Here is a 17,127-nt window from a genome sequence, read left to right on the forward strand (position 1 = left end):
AACACTAAGGTGTTTGTTTCTCAGGTATCATTGCTATTACTGGGGACACTTTTCTTAAGACTTTCCAAATCAGCATGACAGGAAAGAGTTATATGGCATTCTCCGTAAATAGTCATTTTATGGGTTTGTTTTGTTTTTGTAAATGAGTCATTTTGGAGTTGTTTGGATCTTTTTATCATACTAAATAATGTTTGGTGAGAACTCCAAACAATACCACATTTTACACCGTAATCTAAGGATTAATAAGTAGACCTTTGTTTAGGCTGTTTACTTAAGGATTTCAGAAATGGTGACTAGTGGGGCATAGAGTCTACTGTAAAAAGAAATAAAAAGCTATTAGACTCCAATCATTATGTTCATGTCATTACATTAAAATGAGCATAAAACTAGAGTAATAGAAAGTCAGTAAATAGGAAATGAGCAGCTTTAATTTTGACTTATAATTTCCAATAGAATATAACTTGATTATCAAGTTTGTTTTTTTAAGATTATATTTATTTATTCATGAGAGATCTATATAGAGAGAGAGGCAGAGACACAGGCAGAGGGAGAAGCGGGCTCCATGCAGGAAGCCAGATGTGGGACTCAGCCTCCAGGATGACACCCTGGGCCGAGGGCAGGGGCTAACCACTGAGCCACCCAGGGATCCCCCGATTATCAAGGTTTTTAAATCAGCTTAGGTTAATTTATTCTCCACTGACGACACAATTCTTTTATTACAGCAGGAACCATTTATAGCATTGATGTGTATATAGTAAATCCTACATCAATACAAAAGTTTCCAGTTCTATATATCTATCCATTAATCTATCCATCCATCTATCCATTCATCCATCCGTCTATCCATCTATCTGTCCATCCATCTATCTGTCCACCTATACTTCCATAATATTCCATGTTTGGCTGTACCATAACTTATTTACCCTATTGGTAGACTTTACAGCATTGTTTCCAATCTGTTGTAGTTTTAAGTTACAATTAATAATAATAATTAATAATTAATTAATCTTGTACACACATTGTTTTGCACATGGGTTGTGTGAGGTATGTTCCTAGAAGTGTGATGACTGAGCCAAAGGGTACCCACATTTGTGATTTCTGATAAATGGACATTGTCAGGACAATATGTCTTGATAGCTAAGGTATTCTCCCTCTCTCTCTCTGCACCCTCTTTTAGGAGTGTGTCCATGAGATAAGCAAAAATAGAATTTACCCTTGAACAACACAAGTTTGAAATGTACAGGTCTACTTGCAGGATTTTTTTTTTTTTTTATAAATAGAGTACTGTAAATATACTTTCTCTTCCTTACAATTTACTTTCATTTCTTTTCCTTTTTTTTTTTTTTTTTTTTGAGAGCAATAGTGTGAGCAGTGCGGAAAGGGAGAGGCATAGAGAAAGGCAGAGAGACTCTTAAGCAGGCTTCTTGCCCAGCACAGAGCCCAATGTAGGGCTCAATCTCATGACCTTGAGATCATGGCCTCAGCCGAAATCAAGAGTTGGGCATTTAACCAACTGAGCCATCCAGACGCCCCACTTTAAAATTTTAACATTTTTTCTCTAGCTTATTTTATTGTAAGAATATAATACATATATGAAATATGTGATAAAAGACCCTTTGTTATTGGTAAGGCTTCTGGATCAACAGTTGGCTATTAGTAGTTAAGTTTTTGGAGAATTGAATGTTATGCTCATATTTTCAATTATGGAGGGAGGAGGTCAACATTCCCAACCCCAACCTTGTCCAAGAGTCAACTGTATACTTAACCATGTGCCAGGCAAAGTCATTTAATCTTAAGTGAGACTGGAGCCAGCTGTATATTTTTAGTTGCATGTATTTTATATTCCAGTTCTTCCCTTTATTATTATTTGTCCCTCCTTTTAGCTGTCAATTGACTTGTATATAACAACTTCTTTGTTGTCCCCTCCCAATTTTCATCTCTAATCTTTCAGTGGCTTAAAAAGAAAATCTCCCAAGTTTATTAGGTTTCTGTCAAGAAAAGATCAAACTATAGTCACTAACTTTGTGATTTGTTTCTCAGATAAGAGATCAGAATTCCCTGTTTCAAATTTGTAACCTGAGTTATTCAGATTCTTTGTATTTCCTTCACAGTAAGACAGCTTTATATTTTAATATTTTTTCCTAATTATATGAATCTTCTTTTAAAAGATTTATTCTTTTAAAGATTGTATTTATTTATTTGAGAGATAGAGAGCACAACAGAGCACAAGGAGGGAAGGGGCGGAGGGAGAAACAGACTCCCTGATGAGCAGGGAGCCTCACTCGGGGCTCCATCCCAGGGCCCTAGTAGCATCATGACCTGAGCCAAAGGCAGACACTTAACTGACTGAGCCACCCGGGTGCCCCTAACCATATAAATCTTGATGTAACTAACAAACATTGAACACGAAGAATTGAGTTTAAAGATACATCAAATTGAGGGGTGCCTGGGTGGCTCGGTTGGTTAGCCGTCCCACTCTTGATGTCGGCTCAGGTCATGATCTCAGGGTCATGTGACCAAGTCCTGCACTGAGCTCTGCACTGGACCTTGAGCCTGCTTAGGATTCTCTCTCTGTTGCTCCAATTCCCTCTCCCTCCCTAAACAAACAGACAAACAAAAAAAGATGAAAAAGGGAGTACCTGGGTGGCTCAGGGGTTGAGCACCTGCCTTCAGCTCAGGTTGCGATCCTGGGATCCTGGGATGAGTCCTGCCCCGGGCTCCCCTGAGGGAGCCTGCTTCTCCCTCTGCTTGTGTCTCTGCCTCTCTGTGTGTCTCTCATGAATAAATAAATAAGATATTTTTAATTTTTTTTAAATTTTTATTTATGATAGTCACAGAGAGAGAGAGAGAGGCAGAGACACAGGCAGAGGGAGAAGCAGGCTCCATGCACCGGGAGCCCGACGTGGGATTCGATCCCGGGTCTCCACACTCTATATATACACACATATATATATTCCATCAAGTATACATTCAAATGTGCTGTCTAGAGCATAGTACTTCAGAGTCTAAGTATGTCAGTATAGTAGACTGCTTTTAAAAACAGAGCTTCGGGCAGCCCAGATGGCTCAGTGGCTTGGTGCCGCCTTCAGCCCAGGGCGTGATCCTGGAGACCCAGAATCTAGTCCCACGTCAGGCTCCCTGCATGGAGCCTGCTTCTCCCTCTGCCTGTGTCTCTGCCTCTCTCTTTGCATCTCTCTGTGTCTGTCATGGATAAATAAATAAAATCTTAAAAAAAAATAAACACAGAGCTTCTAGAATTGCATTGCTGGTTATTAAGAGATTGTCTTTTGGCTCCAAATCCATTTCTCTGTACTCTATGGTACTAGGGCTGAGACAAGCGGAAAACTCCTTTAGGTTTCACCGATAGGGAGGGAGTGCCAGAACACAGTGGAATCCTTTGCATCTTCACTCCTTCGCTCTGACAGCAACTGTTATTTCCTAGCATTTCCAGAACCAGCCTTGTTGAGTTCCCTCAGACAGCCAGCAGCAGCCACACAGTGGCTTCTCAGAGGTTTGGCTCTGAGGCCCAGAAGGCCCCTCCTCCTAGGAGCTGAGTTCTAATAATGCCACCCCCTTCCCTGTGCTCCCCCCAGCACTAGGGGTAGTAGTTGCTTCCCCTAGTTATTCTGTGTGACTTCAGTGTTCCTTCTGTGCCCCTTCAGTTCTCCAGCACCTGTGCACCCAACTCCCAGATTAAACATTCTGTTAAAAGAACTAGTGTTTCTTTTTTCTTTTTTCCTGATAGAATGACTGTAATTTCAGTTTAGCCAGGAAAACAATCAAAATATTTAACCATTCATTTTGTTTGTTTGGTTGTTTTTTTTTTAAAAGATTTATTTATTTATGATAGAAAGAGAGGCAGAGACACACACAGGAGGAGGGAGAAGCAGGCTCCACGCCGGGAGCCCGATGTGGGACTCGATCCCGGGACTCCAGGATCACGCCCTGGGCCAAAGGCAGGCGCTAAACTGCTGAGCCACCCAGGGATCCCCTCAACCATTAATTTTGAATGAACACCTCAGTCTTTTTTTTAGAAAGAGTGAGCACATATGGCAGGGGGAGGGGGTAGTAGGGCCAGAAGGAGAGAAAGAATCCCAAGCAGGCTCCTCTCGCAGCATGGAGTCCAATGACGGGCTTGACCTCAAGAGCCTGAGATCATGATCAGAGCCAAAATCAAGAGTCGGACATTCAACCAACTGAGCTCCCCAGGCGCCTCGACACCTCAGAATGTCCATACTGCTTCACTCTTGGTAAAAGGAAGGACATTTACTGAAATCACTCCTAGCTACCTAGAAAATCCTAAAAGCAGGACAGTCTTGAAAAAGGGACAGTGAAAATTTTTTGTAGATTAAACTGCTGGCTTCTAAAAAATTATAGTATAATATAAAAACATCAAGGTAGGGGCACCTGAGTGGCTCAGTCGGTTAAGTGTCTGCCTTTAGCTCAGGTCATGATCCTGGAGTCCTGGAATCGAGCCCCACATTCAGCTCCTTGTTCAGCAGGGAGCCTGTTTCTCCGTCTCCCTGCTCGTGCTCTCTCACTATCTCTGTCTCTCTCAAATGAATAAAATCTTAAAAATATATGTATCAAGGTAAATGGTAGGACACACAGTCTATTTTAAAATATGAATCTGTAGGGCAGCCCGGGTGGCTCAGTGGTTTAGCGCAGCGTTCAGCCCAGGGCGTGGTCCTGGAGGCCTGGGATCAAGTCTCACCTTGGGCTCCCTGCAGGGGGCCTGCTTCTCCCTCTGCCTGTGTGTGTCTCATGAATGAATAAATAAAATCTTTAACAAAAAAAATGAATCTATAGCATGACATTTGTTATCTCCACAACAAATGAATGCAAAGAATGTAACTACTCCATAGTGATCCTTGAACTTAAAATTGAAACCATATTTCTAACAGGTTTCTCAAGACAGTCTTGGCAACATATAAACTGTTCAGGAAATATTTATGGAACACTTTTAATTTAAAATTTATTTTATTATTTTTTTTATTTTTTAAGATTTTACCTATTTATTTTGAGAGAGAGAGAGAGAACACAAGCAGGGGGATCCCTGGGTGGCACAGCGGTTTGGCGCCTGCCTTTGGCCCAGGGCGCGATCCTGGAGACCCAGGATCGAGTCCCACATCGGGCTCCCGGTGCATGGAGCCTGCTTCTCCCTCTGCCTGTGTCTCTGCCTCTCTCTCTCTCTCTGTGTGACTATCATAAATAAATAAATAATTTTAAAAAATTAAAAAAAAAAAAAAGAACACAAGCAGGGAGAGCTACAGAGGGTGAAGGAGAAGCAGGCTCCTCACGGAGCACCGTGCCCCATGTGGGGATCTTTCCCAGGACCCTGGGATCATGACCTGAGCCAAACGAAATGCTTAACCGACTGAGTCCCAGGTGCCCCTGGAACACTTTTTATATGCTCAGCTGGCACTCTAGGTGCTAAGAATCCACTGATGAGCCAAAGAGACCCTCATATGAACTTATAATATAAAGGAGGTAAATGCTTTCTCAGCCTTAGCAAATGGGACTAATTCAGCTCTTGCAGTTCAGAATGCCCAAAATAAGTAGGATTCAAGGAGAAATGACTAATTCCAGGACCAGAATAATGAAAGAACAAGTGAGCCAGGAATATCTTGCATCGGAAAGTAAAGATGTGGGGCAGCCCGGGTGGCTCAGCGGTTTAGCGCCGCCTTCGGCCCAGGGTGGGATCCTGAAGACCCCGGATAGAGTCCCACGTCGGGCTCCCTGCATGGGGCCTGCTTCTCCCTCTGCCTGTGTCTCTGAGTCCCACGTCGGGCTCCCTGCATGGAGCCTGCTTCTCCCTCTGCCTGTGTCTCTGCCTCTTTCTCTCTGTGTGTCTCTCATGAATAAATAAATAAAATATTTTAAAAAATGCCTCCCAAGGGAGGCATGGAGAAGCACATATCACTTACCTAGTCCTCTTTCCCTCAATGCACAGCTTCAGTCTAATCATGAGGAAACATTGGACAAACCCAGACTATGGGACATTTTACAAAATAGCTGGCCTGTAACTCTGCAAAAATGTCAATGGCATGAAGACTGAGAAAGATGAAAGCTTATAGAGCAAAGGGAACCAGAGAGACCTGACCACTACACACATGTCATCCTGGAATAGAGAAAAGCCTGAGAAAAGGTATTGCTATAAAGATAGGATCAGGATCACTGGTAAATTTTGAATGTGGATCATAAATTCAATGATCAATGTTAAATTTCCTGATTTTGATCATTGAACTGTGCTCATGGAAGGTAGTACCTTTGTTCTTAAGAAATACATTCTAGGGACGCCTGGGTGGCTCAGCAATTGAGCACCTGCCTTTGGCCCAGGGCATGATCCTGGAGTCCTGGGATCGAGTCCCGCATCGGGCTCCCTGCATGGATTCATGGAGCCTGCCTCTCTCTCTCTCTCTCTCTCTCTCTCTCTCATAAATAAATAAAATCTTAAAAAAAAAAAGAAATACATTCTAAGGTATTTAGGGGTAAAAGTAAGTCTGCAACTTACTCTCAAATGGTTCAAATGATAGATGAATGGATGGACAGATGCAGCAATAGATGGGTGGATAGATTAAAAAGAAACAAAGTGGTTGCAGCAAAATGTTAAAAAAACTGGTAAATCTGGTTGAGTATGTATGACAATTCTTTATTCTTACATCTTTTAAGTTTGAAATTATTTCAAATTTTTAAAAAATTATTATAATTAAAGGAGGAAGCGCAGGGCTCTACCTTATACTGCAGTTTTTAAATGAACACTTCCCAATAATCCCAAGGGCCACTAAGAAGAAATATATTGGCCTTTAGGCTACAATTAGCCCTTCTAGAAACGTGATCCTACTAATTACTAACTCTTGCTAAAAAAAAATTGCTTTAAATAAACTAATCCAATATCTCATCATTTTTTTATAGGTGATTGCTGCATTTTATCAGGGTTTATCTAAGGGCTATACGTAATAGTTTTACTCATTGTTTCCTGGTCAACCTCCAAGAATGTTCATCAGGAAGCTATGCTGTCATCTAAACTTAAACAATCTATTCAAAAATATCTACAGTGGGTAAATGTGACTGTTTCTGGTCCCTCAATATCCATATGCTCCTCTCCTTTCCTCAGTCCTATGCACCTGAAGGGTGTCATGAGATTAATTCCCACTCAAGAAGCATGAGCAGAAGGGATGTGTCGCCTTCACTCTGAGGCAGGTGAATGTGGGTGTGCCCTTTCTTGTTCTATCTCTTCCCCTTTGGCCAGACCTAGAGTGATCATGTGTTGAGATGGCAGGCCGTATGGTGAAATCAGCTTTGATCCCTGAGTCACCCCTGGGAGGAGAACTCTCTAGGACCATCTGATCGGCACTAGACTTTATAGGATCAAGAAGTGGACTTTGATTGTGTTGTACTGATAAGACGTGGGGTTAATCTGCTAAATTGAAATAGCCAGAGGTGCTTTTGATTCCTCTTTCTCTTCTCCTTCCCTTCTCTTTTCTGTAAAAAAATATTGATTGGTTTCTCTTCTCTGATTTATTGGGGTTTGTTTTTTCATCACTTCAGGTAGCCAGGGCCTGTAGGATCTGTAAGGTTGATGCCAAGGAGGCAGCTGGCAAGACTGGGAAGTTGTTTCACACAGGGGGAATGAACACGTAAGGAGCAATATGTTGAAGATAATGAAAACCAATTTTATCTCTCAGAGAAAGGAGTCACAAATGTGGAAAGGAAAAAAGGGTAGAATGAATCCTGTGATATTCTGATTTGGAATTGGAGGTATTAGTGGAACTCATGTTTTTTTGTTTTTGTTTTTTTGTTTTAAGATTTTATTTATTTCTTCATGAGAGACACAGGCAGAGGGAGAAGCAGGCTCTAAGCAGGGACCCTGATGTGGGACTTGATCCCAGGATCCCAGGATCATGCCCTGAGCCAAAGGCAGACGCTCAACCGCTGAGCCACCCAGGGATCCCAGAACTCATGGTTTTAAAAGAAGAGATAGATGGATGGATGGATGGATGGATGGATGGATGGATAGATAGATAGATAGATAGATAGATAGATAGATAGATAGATAGATAGATGTTAGTGTATGTGTGTATATGTATATATGCTGAGAAAGCCTAGAAGCAGTAATAAATACCCTAGAGCAATAAGCACATTTTGCTCTCAGAGCAAATGCTCTTCTCCCCTAAAGAGAACCAGAGCTCTTGGGAGAAATGGCTGATTCCAGAGCTAGGGGAGAACAAGTAGATAAGTCTGGGGGGAGGCTGGATGGGAGGATGGGTGAAATAGGTGATGGGGATTAAGGTATGTCCTAATTGTGATGAGCACCAAGTGTTGTGTGGAAATGTTGAGTCATCTATTGTACACCTCAAAACTATATTTTAACCTACTGGAATTTAAATAAAAACTTAAAAATAAAATTAATAAATAAGTAAATAAGTCTGGAACATCTGCTGTACCAGAATGTAATAAAGTGCTCAAAAACTGATGGGGACTTATCAGAAGAACACAAGATCCATTCAAAGAGGTTTCTACTGGCCAAATCTGTGTTAATATAAGCAAGAAAAGAAAGAATGTTTGTATTAGATAATAACTCATCAATAAAATAGAAATCCATTAGTTGATACTGATATAAATAAATGCAGAATGAACTAAATGAGCTAAATGAATGAAGAGAAAGTAAAGCACTTCCTTACTGTAGGATAATAAATGTAGGTCTGATAGAGTTAGAAAAACTACCGTTTGGCAATTATCCCAATAATAATCAATTCAGGCAACAATCAGTGATAAATGCGAATTACTTACTAGTTACAGATAAAAATAGTATCTTTACAATGAAAAAACTAGGCAAACACCACCTTGATCAGGTGAATCAAAATTTACCTCACCAGGAGCACCTGGCTGGCTTCCTTGGTAGAGCATGCAACTCTTAATCTCAGGGTTGTGAGTTCAAGCCTCATGTTGGGTTTAGAGATTACTCAAATAATCAAATCTTTTCTTTAAAAAAAGATTTATTTATTTATTTTAGAGAGACAGAAGGAGAGAATGGGGGGAGGGGCAGGGGGAGAAGAGAGAGCCTCTCCAGCAGACGCCCTGCTGAGCACAGACCCTGAGGCAAGGCTCCATCCTACAACCCCAAGACCATGACCTTAGCTTGCTTAACTGAGCTATCCACATGTCCAAGAATAAATAAAATATTTTTAGAAATTCACCTCACCAGTAACAGAACAAATCAACATTATGAGCCTTCTGGTATGATAAGCTGGAAAAAACAAAGGGTCTCCTCTATGGTAGTCCTGCCCTAAATGCATACTGTACATCTAATTATGAGAAAACATCCGAGAAGTCCAAATTGCCCATCTTGTACTCCGAAGTGTCTTATACTCTTCGAAAATTCCTGGTCCTGAATGACAAAGATAGGTAGAAAGCCTGTTCCACGTGGAAGAAATTTAAAAAAGAGACCTGAGAATTACATGGAACACCCTCTTGGACCAGATACTGGACTAGAAGGGAAAATATTTTTTTGTTTGTTTTGATTTTTTTTTTATAAACTATAAATGGTATTATTGGGAAATTTGGATATAGGACCTATGGATTGGACGGTAGTATCCTAGCAATGTTCCTATCCTGATTTTGACGGCTTTGCTTTGTCTTTTAGGAAATACATACTGAAGTATTTTTTTTTTTTGAAACTAAGAAATCATTTATTTTAACAGGAAAAGTGAGCGTGCAGACAAAAATAATTTTACACATATGAAATGCATAAGAGTTTCAAAGCAGAGTGAAATTACGATATGGCTTAAGATAAATAGCATTTATTCTTTTAAAAAATATTTATGAGCACCTAATACTATGTGCAAAGCAGTGCACATAAAACAATGTAGATTATATTTTAAAATTGAAGAGAATGTTGATAACTTTCATTCTTTAATAAACAATAATATATATTTTTTGAATTTATTTTTTATTATTGGTGTTTAATTTACCAACATACAGAATAACCCCCAGTGCGTCACCCATTCACTCCCACCCCCCGCCCTCCTCCCCTTCTACCACCCCTAGTTTGTTTCCCAGAGTTAGGAGTCTTTACGTTCTGTCTCCCTTTCTGATATTTCACACACATTTCTTCTCCCTTTCCTTATATTCCCTTTCACTATTGTTTATATTCCCCAAATGAATGAGAACATATAATGTTTGTCCTTCTCCTACTGACTTACTTCACTCAGCCATACTGAAGTATTTAGGAGTAATGAGGCATCACGTATTTAACTCTCAATTGGTTCAGGAAAAATATGTCTTTGCATGTGCATACAGGGATTACATGTATATTTATTTACGTATGTATTCATAATCTATATAGCTATACATTTAAGCATATTATATATGTGCATCCAGTAAAATTTTGACAACTGGAGAAACTGAGTGAAGAGCATACGGTCCTGGAATCCAGTCCCCACCAGGCTCCCTGCTCCGTGGGCAGCCTGCTTCTCCCTCCCTCTACTCCTGCTCTCTGTCAAATAAACAAAAACCTTAAAAAAAAAAAAAGTTCTTAATGTTTAAGACTGCAGCTTGTTGGCATAACTCAGAAGATTTGTTCACAGTATGAAAATTACGAAAGCAGTGGTATGTCGAGACAATTCAGGTGGGGTGCAATTTGTTTGGAAGACAGCAGTGGGGATGCCTGGGTGGCTCAGCGGGTTCCACGGGGAGTCTGCTTCTCCCTCTTCCCCGGCCCCATCCCCTTGCCCTCCTCTCCCCTGCTTGGGCTCCCTCGTTCCCTCTCACTCAAATAAAAGTCTTAAAAAAAAAAAAAAAAAAAAGACAGCAGCGGTATTGGAATGAATACTATTGTTCAGGTACCAGAACACAGGACAAGTAATCCTGGGCTCCACGAACATACAGAGAATGGAGAGCAATTTAGTTTTAAAAGTAATCCCACTTGAGGGCACCTGGCTGGCTCAGTCAGAACAACAAGCAACTCTTGATCTCTCGGCTTTTAGTTGGAGCCACACATTGGCTGCAGAGGTGACTAAAAAAATAAGTTAAAAAAATTTTTTGAAGAGCGATTACATTTCCATTGACACAGATTTTAGGTGTTTTATCATATTTTTTTAAGATACAAAATTGGTTCTAAGCTTTGGCCATACCACATAAGTAATGAAGTAAATGATATTACTTATGTATTTGTTTGCTTTTAAGATTTTTATTTATTTGAGAGAGAGAGCAAGCATGTGAGGAGGGGGAGCAGAAGGGAGAGAGAGGGACAAGCAGATTCTGCCCTGAGCCCAGAGCCCCACATGGGGCTCAGTCTCAGGACTCTGAGATCCTGACTTGAGCCTAAACCAAGAGCTGGCTGTTTAACCAACTGAGCCACCCAGGCATCCCTATTTATTTATTTTTAATAATACTGATTATTTAATTCAGGCATCTGGTCTGATCATTCAAACACCCAAAAACAAGTTATTCCACCCTGTATATTTCCCTGGGCAAGTAAATTAGATAGTTGACAAAACTGCATTTTGATTTTCTCCTACTTTATAATTTAAATAATGGGTGATTTAAATATTTGTCAATTGACATTCTTGAAATCAAAAGAAAAATGCATTTCTTTTCCACCTGTTTTATTTATTTTTAAAGATTTAATTTATTTATTCATGAGAGACACAGAGAGAGGCAGAGACAGAGGCAGAGGGAGAAGCAGGGTCTCTGTGGGGAGCCTGATACAGGACTGGATCCCAGGACCCTCGGGTCACGACCTGAGCCGAAGGCAAATGCTCAACTTCTGAGCCACATAGGTGCCCCCTTCCACCTGTTTTAAAACAGCACAAGTTATAGAAAATTTGAGGAATTGCTAGTGCGAGTAGGTTAATTGTAATTGTGTAGCAGTCAGCAATATTCCGTTTCTTTCAGAAGAATCAAGTCAGTTAATTCTTTTCACATTTGAAGTTACTGCTCTCTAAACAATGCATTTAATTCCCTAAAGCAATTCCTTCCCAACTGACCATCTTCCAAGGCAAGAGATATAACAGCAGAATTCAAGAATTTTCCCTGAAGTTTCATTATATGCAAATTTTAATTTCATTTAGGGTTGACTGCAGTTGTCCTGTATTCATTTGTGAGTAGGCCCATTAGTTATTTACAGCAAAAATACCATAAATAACATGAGAGATTTTTTATTTGTTTTTTTAAAGATTTTTATTTATTTGACAGAGGGATCAAGAGAGCACAAGCAGGGGGAGGGCCAGACGCAGAGAGACCAACAGACTCTCCACTGAGCAGGGAGGCTGAGGCGGGGCTCCATCCTGGGACCCCAGGATCAGGACCTGAGCTGAAGGCAGACGCTTAATCCATTGAGTTCCCCAGGTGCCCCTGACATGAGGTTTGAATTACAACAAATTACAATACATTTCAGTTCACAATGACCCAGGGCATACAGAAACTTAGATATGCTCTGTCCTACGTCTCTAAGCCTGAATGGAACTATTTCTACTCCTTTTAGTCAAGCTTAATCACTTCATTTTATATTCATTACTTTTCAGGTGTATATATATTTCTCCCTAAAATTTCCTGTCTCCTTACCAAGTCTGTGACCACGTCCATCTTTGAGAAGCTGGGATTCCCTCGTCCCCTTTCATACTCAAGCAGTTGCCCCGGGTTGTACAGTGTCCTGATGGTGCACGCCCCACACCACAGCCTTGTACCTGGGTCTTGAGTGTGTGATAACAGTCAGTTAGAAGCGAACCACATCAGTTGGGATTCCTCCCCAGTAACTGACACTTCACATCCATGGCAAACCAGGTAATTCAGGGTGGTATCTCCTTTTACAGATAGGAATCTAGTGTCAGACTCGTTCTGCGGGCTCATGCTTTGAATTCCTTGGATAGCTGGTTCCTAAACTAGCTGCTTATAGGAAAATCACCTGGAGACCTTTAAAAACTGGCAGATTCCGGGACTCCTCATCAGCCTTAGTAAGTAGAATTTGAGAACGTCTGTGTCTAAAAAGCTTTGATGAGAGACCCTATTTGGGAACTTCTAACTTGTGATGGCTAGGCCTTACTTCAAAGCTGTCAGAGTGGCGGATTATAGCCAGTGAGTAACTCAGGTTGCCATCTATGTGTGCCCCTTCTGTGTGGACTACATTAGGATCTCCCATATCCAGGTATGCCTCTTCTCTGGGCTAAACTGTATGTTATGCTTTTAATTGCCAAAAGAAGGAAATGTCAAAATACAAGAAAGATAAAGACTGGGTAAAAGCATTCACCTACCTTTATTTCCTGTAAAATAAAATATCCCTGAATATGCAGATATAACGTAGACAGTTTTCATTCCCCTACACGCATGACTTCAAGAGTCTGAACCTGGGTCCCAGAGCTTTTGGGGTCCTCTTGGGGTGCACTTTAGTAAAGGGATCGCCTCTAGTCTTACAGCCAAGGTTCCACCTATGATAACCTTCCAAAGAAGGATGGGGATGGTTTGACATTTAAAAAATTTTCAGAATGGAAATTACAGCCCCATGGTGAAATCCATTTTATTTTATTTCAGATCGAAAAAGATAAATTTTGGGGCTCCTGGGTGATTCAGTCAGTTAAGCATCTGCCTTTGGCTCAGGTCATAATCCCAGGGTTCTGGGATTAAGCCTCGCATCTGGTTCCCTGCTCAGTGAGGAGTCTGCTTCTCCTTCTCCCTCTGCTCTTCCCCGCTCTCATGCTTGCTCTCTCTCTCTCTCTCAATAAACCTTAAAAAAATATTTTAAAAAACATAAAAAGACAAGTTTTTCCCTACTTTATGGAGACATGGAAACAAGATTTCCAATTTAAAAAAGACAATAATTAAGGTGCTAGAGGATGCTGTCCATTTTTTCTCCAGGAAGATAGGAAAAGGGACTTTAGTCTACCTTGCATAATGTATTATATCCTTCTATTAGAAGAAGGCTGTGGTAGGAATTATTTAAGGGTTTTCTATGATTCCCCTTGCCAGGCATGATCCTCAAATGTATCAGCGCTACCTTGACCTCTGGCTCTAGGTGTACAAGTGCCTGTAAGGAAGTTCCACTTGAATGTCCTATCTCTACCTAGCATCTCAAATTCTGTTTATCAGATATGGTTCTGTGTTAAGATTGGCCAAAAGGGAAATTTGTGCAAGATTTCAAAGGCAGAAGGTCAGTGTGAGATGTGAGGTGCTGGGGCAGCTTATGCATATGGATGCTGATCCGTTGGCTTACCTGGGAGTGGGGCAGTGGCCACGTGTGGAGCTCTTTCAGCAACTCCAGGACCTTCTTCAGTGACTCCTGAAGTCCTGGGCCAGATGCATGTGCAGCGCCATGGCTCCCATGAGCACTTGCATGGCTCCTGCAGGCAGTTGCATCATTGAGATTGTAGATGTCAAGAGACAGATGCACAATCTAGTTTATCCCCACGGGATCCAGTTTGTCTTTGTGCCTTCCAGTTTGTCTGTACTCATCCTCACTTCATGTCCAGCTTTCTTGACTGACCATAAGCTCTACTGACTTACAGAAATTTCAGGTTTAACTCCAGACACAGAGGAACCTTTTCTCCAGCTCCCACGATTGTTTAAGATCTAGTCCCTAAAATAAACCTCTTATTTCATATGACTCCTAGTTGCTTGTTTCTCTGGTCAAACTCTGTTGTAGACAGTGGTTTTGGAAATAATTCCAGAAGAACTAAAACTTAAGAATGGGTTGTATGAATTTGTTCTGGGTTATCTGATCCATTGGATTTAAAGGGTCAGTGGTCAAGGGTAAAGGTGACACTGGTTGTCCAAGGCATGCATTAGCAAAAACAGTTGCTTAAATTATCATCAATGGACACCTGTAGTCAAGTACCTAAAGAAGGCAAGGCTTTGGGTAACCACATGGATATTTCCATAAAATATTTAAACAAAAATAAGGAATACAATGGAGTTGGTTGGTTTATCCTAATTACGTTGGATAACTGGGGGAAAGGAAATGATGAACTTAGGACATTATTTTTTCTTAAAGATTTTTTTTTTTTCATGAGAGACACACAGAGAGAGGCAGAGACACAGGCAGAGGGAGAAGCAGGCTCCCTGCAGGGAAGCCCAATGTGGGACTCCATCCCAGGACCCTAGGATCACAACCTGAGCAGAAGGCAAATGTTTAACCACTGAGCAACCCAGGTGTCCTGAGCTTAGTGCTTTCAACATTCACTTCAAGTTAAAAAAAAGAAAGAAAAGAAAAAAATCTTATGTGACTGTCTTCCTGTATCTGCAGGCTGTGCAAAACCAAATCCAAAATCTAATCCTGAATTACAATGCAATTGTATTTCCAATCTTTTTTTTTTTTTTAAAGATTTTATTATTCATTCATGAGAGACACACAGAAAGAGGGGCAGAGACACAGGCAGAGGGAGAAGCAGGGTCCATGCAGGGAGCCTAACATGGGACTCAATCCCGGGCCCCCAGGATCACACCCTGGGCTGAAGGCAGCGCTAAACCGCTGAGCCACCCGGGCTACCCTGAATTTCCAATCTTGAAGGTCTCATGTTAAAATCAGTTTTGTTTTTGTTTTCGAGCAGCAGTGAAATCCTGAATATTGGAATGGGAATGGGAACCTGTGGAGATTGATGACACCAGAATCATGAACTTCTAATTTCTGCTGAGCCTTTTTTGCCAGTATTAACAGCCTTTCCTCCCTTGACTGAGAAGCTTAGTCTCTCTCCTTACCTATACAATCTGTAATGGCCTCTCCTGGAGTAGTTAGTTGCCTTGTAGGGCCTGCTGATCCTCCTCAAGACCTATTATCAACACCTTCCATCGCTTCTATGCTCATTGCAGGAGATCCTAGAAGGTAAAATAAATAGTGTGCAAAATTCATATTGACAGAAACCTGGGCAACATGTATGGGGATGGAGACTAAGAATGTTGGGTTGTGTGGATGGTAATCACCCTCTAGGATGCCCCAATGATCCCTACAACCCTACCCACATTGTGTCAGGATTGGTCTGTGTGATCAAGAAAATATGGAAGTGATGGCTTCTGAAATTAGGTTATAAAGGACACCGCAGCATCTCTCTTAGTTGATCTCTTTCTTGAATTACTCACTCTGGGAAAGCCACGACATGAGCACCTCTGTGGGGAGGTCCATTTGATAAGGAACTGAAGTGTCCTGTCAATGGCCAAGCTAGTGAGCTTGGAAGTACATTTTCCAGGCCCAGAGACCACAGCCCCAACCAACAGCTCCACCATAAACCCATGACACACCCTGAGCCAGGCCATCCAGTTGAACCTTCCCAGATTCCTGATCCTCAGAAAATGTGAGATAATAATTGTTTATTGTTTTATGCTTTTAAATTTTGGGATAACGTGGTAAGTAGTAATAACTAAAATAGAACAGAAGGAATATAATGGTAGATCAAATGAAATTTGTCAATATGAGTACAATAAAGTGTCTCAATCCATTGTTTTAGCTCAAATTGCTGAGAAGGACTGTAATAATGTGGCTGAAATTTAAACTCAGTAGTGGCTCATAGTAAATGAAATTAAAATATCAGACTTGGTACACTGAAAAGGAAAGGTTTTTTTTTTGTTTTTGTTTTTTAAGTAGGCTTCTTGCCCAAGGTGGGATTCAAACTCACAACCCTGACATCAAGAGCTACATGCTATACCAACTGAGCCAGCCAGGTGCCCCCTGAGTAGGAAAGTATTGACAAATACTTTTTTTTTTTTTTTAAGATTTATTTATGATAGAGAGAGAGAGGCAGAGACACAGGCAGAGGGAGAAGCAGGCCCCATGCTGGGAGCCAGATGTGGGACTCGATCCTGGGACTCCAGGATTGCTCCCTGGGCCAAAGGCAGGCATGAAACCACTGAGCCACCCAGGGATCTCCAGACTTTGTTTTTAAGTTATCTCCATACCCAGTGTGGGGCCGGAACTCACAACCCTGAGATCAAAAGTTGCATGCTCCACCAACTGAGCCAGCAAGGCACCCTACCCAGCCTTGATATCTGATTACCCTCAATACCTTATCAAATTCCTCATTCCCCTGATAATGTCTGATTACCTTGGACTGCTTTTAGCAAGAATCCTGTTAGGTCAAGATAGCAAGACTTACCCTACCTACCTTCTTAGTAACTTACTGACCACTGCCCCCCCCTCATCCT

The 17,127-nt window shown here is 41.2% G+C and overlaps 1 protein-coding gene across 2 annotated transcripts in view; it reads left to right on the forward strand.

Annotated features, from left to right (window-relative positions):
• The window catches only part of TMPO (thymopoietin), a 61,849-nt gene extending 51,041 nt beyond the window's left edge, over positions 1-10,808 (forward strand). The window contains exons 10-11 of one of the 2 annotated variants that reach the window (XR_007402227.1): positions 5,954-6,148; positions 6,916-10,808. The gene's annotated coding sequence lies outside the window, so the exon portion shown is untranslated. Of the gene's footprint in view, positions 1-5,953 lie in introns of both variants that reach the window. The other variant, XR_007402226.1, reaches the window with a different exon arrangement.
• Positions 10,809-17,127: the final 6,319 nt, after the last annotated feature.

The sequence above is a fragment of the Canis lupus genome, chromosome 15, assembly GCF_003254725.2.
Source record: "Canis lupus dingo isolate Sandy chromosome 15, ASM325472v2, whole genome shotgun sequence".
Taxonomy (NCBI): Eukaryota; Metazoa; Chordata; class Mammalia; order Carnivora; family Canidae; genus Canis; species Canis lupus.